This window comes from Alligator sinensis, unplaced genomic scaffold, assembly GCF_000455745.1.
Source record: "Alligator sinensis unplaced genomic scaffold, ASM45574v1 scaffold36_1, whole genome shotgun sequence".
NCBI classification, from domain to species: Eukaryota; Metazoa; Chordata; order Crocodylia; family Alligatoridae; genus Alligator; species Alligator sinensis.
Window position 1 is genome coordinate 1290679 of NW_005842101.1, and position 2266 is coordinate 1292944.

Sequence of the window (2266 nt, forward strand, 5' to 3'; positions counted from 1 at the left end):
TTTCCAAAGTGCCTGAAGTGGTAGAGTCAGTCAAATACCCCAATTCTATATTTTTATAGGACAGCTTTTATTTAACAGGCCAGAAGCAGAAGCCATACACCAGTGGTTCCCAACCTTTGTTTTTTTTTTCCGTGCCTTGCTGCTGGGAGCGAAGTGCTGCGGTGGTGGCACCGGAAGGAGGCAGGGGAGCTCCCAGCACGTGGCGCAGCTCGTCTTTTCTGTGCAGCGCCACTGGCACTGCCCCCATGCCCCTCATTTGGGTCACGACTTGGGGTTGGGAACCACTGCCATACATGGTCCTTTGACTTTTTCAACATTACAGGAGTGAACAAGTTAAGTCTAATCTCTCCATGTTCTCATGAAGAATGCTTTCTTATGGTTAAAATCACCTCTAAACAGATGCAGGAAAATAAAGCAGAATCAGAAAAATTGGGCTGGAAGGGAGGTCATCTAGTCCAAGCTACTGCTAGAGGCAGGCTCATCCCTGACTAAACCATCCTATTCTGGTATTTGTCTAACACGCTTAACTTTGTTCTCAACTTCATTACCCAAAGAACTCTTTGAAGCACTTCACTCCTAGCACTTCTCCTCCACTGCAGATTTTTAACCTTGAATTTTAGGATTTTTAAATTAAAGACATAGTATGTGGAAATGTATTACTATGGCCTCGATTTCAGAGAACAGAAAGGTGCTTCATCTGTATATTTAAATACCAACATTAAAGGTAACTGCTAGTCATTCTATCAGAAGTTACAAGTAGGATAAATGCTTAAAATTCTCCCCATACCGAACAGACTACAATGCTTCAAAATGTATTTGGGATCTTCTAAAGAAGTTGATGGTTCCCAGTGGACAGTTGTCACCATCTAAAAAACTGTAACCACCATTCACATGCTGACTTGCAATCCAAGCAAATAAGTTAATGAGCAAATGAAAAGGAAGGTCAGACTATTCTCTTACTCAGGACAGCATTGACACTTCTTGGTAGTACGATGTTGAAAAACCAACTCTGCTGCTTTCTAGTTTCTTTCCTATGAAAGAACACACTGAGGGAACAAGAACTTTTACTTCAATGCAATTTACTTGGACTACATTCGCTCATTTTTCAAAAAGTGTTTAGTACCATTCATTTTATCCTACAGTGAAGCTGATATGAAAATCAGCTAAACTGCAAATTGGAGCAAGGTATGCAAGGCAAAGGGAGCACTTTAGCAGCGTATTTATGCTGGCTCTTCTACGTTGACCACCAAAGGATCTGAAGCACCTCAGAAATAATAATGAACGTACCCCTGTGGTATTCCCCTGAGGGAGGGAATTATTTTTATTCCCATTTTACAGAGGAATAAAAGCAGAGAAAGTTGGAACCTGAATGTTGCACATCCACCTCTCAGGAGGTCCACTGCACCTTTTTGAAGGGCCTGCCCAGTTACAGAACTGAAGGGAGGAGCTGGAAATAGAATCCAGATCCTAATTCCAGTCCTGTGGATTAATCACCATGATTCCTGGCCTTAACAACAGAAGCTGTGAATTATTTGCTCAGGAGGTTGTTGTTGGGTTTTTTTTAAATAACCATACGTAGTGCAAGGGACCGCCTATTTTTTCCCCTCAAATATTTCATGTGGTAAGTGACTGGTGCTCTTATCTGGTCGGAGGTATCCATCCCACGCTTCAGAAGCCTTGTTAATTGAAAATAAATGCCCCCCCCAAAAGAAAGTCCCAATGCAGGGTAACAGAACGTGCACGTACCCCACTGAGATTAAAACCCAGGAAATGCTGCCTGTCTACCGCTGCCCCCTTGCTACGAGTCAGCTGCCTCTTCCCAAAAACCACAGGGATAAAGCGGTGTTTTTAGGAGAAGGGTAACAAATGCATGGCGCTATTCTAGCTGGGCAAAAGCAAAACTGGGAGATGAGGCTCCGCTCATCACCAAGCAGGCCCTGCTGATGTTTTAAGCCCAACATGTATTCATGTGCCTTCAACAGGTAAAGTTTGGGAGATGTGAAAGCAGGTGGATACTTGTGTAAGCAGGTCCCGGCCTTTGCCTTCAACCTGAGAAAGAGAGAGCTGTATGCATAAGTGGGCTTGCTGGTCTGAAGGTCGCTTGAAACGGGGAGCGACACCCCAAGTCAGGAAGGTGCCACCGCAAACAGGGGCCAAGGCAGCAGGCCAGGAGCACTGTGGGAACCGGGCGGTCCTTATTGCGCAGCAGGACCAGGGCGCGGGGGCGTGGCTGTGGTTGTGCACCGTGCAGGGCCATGAGGCCGCC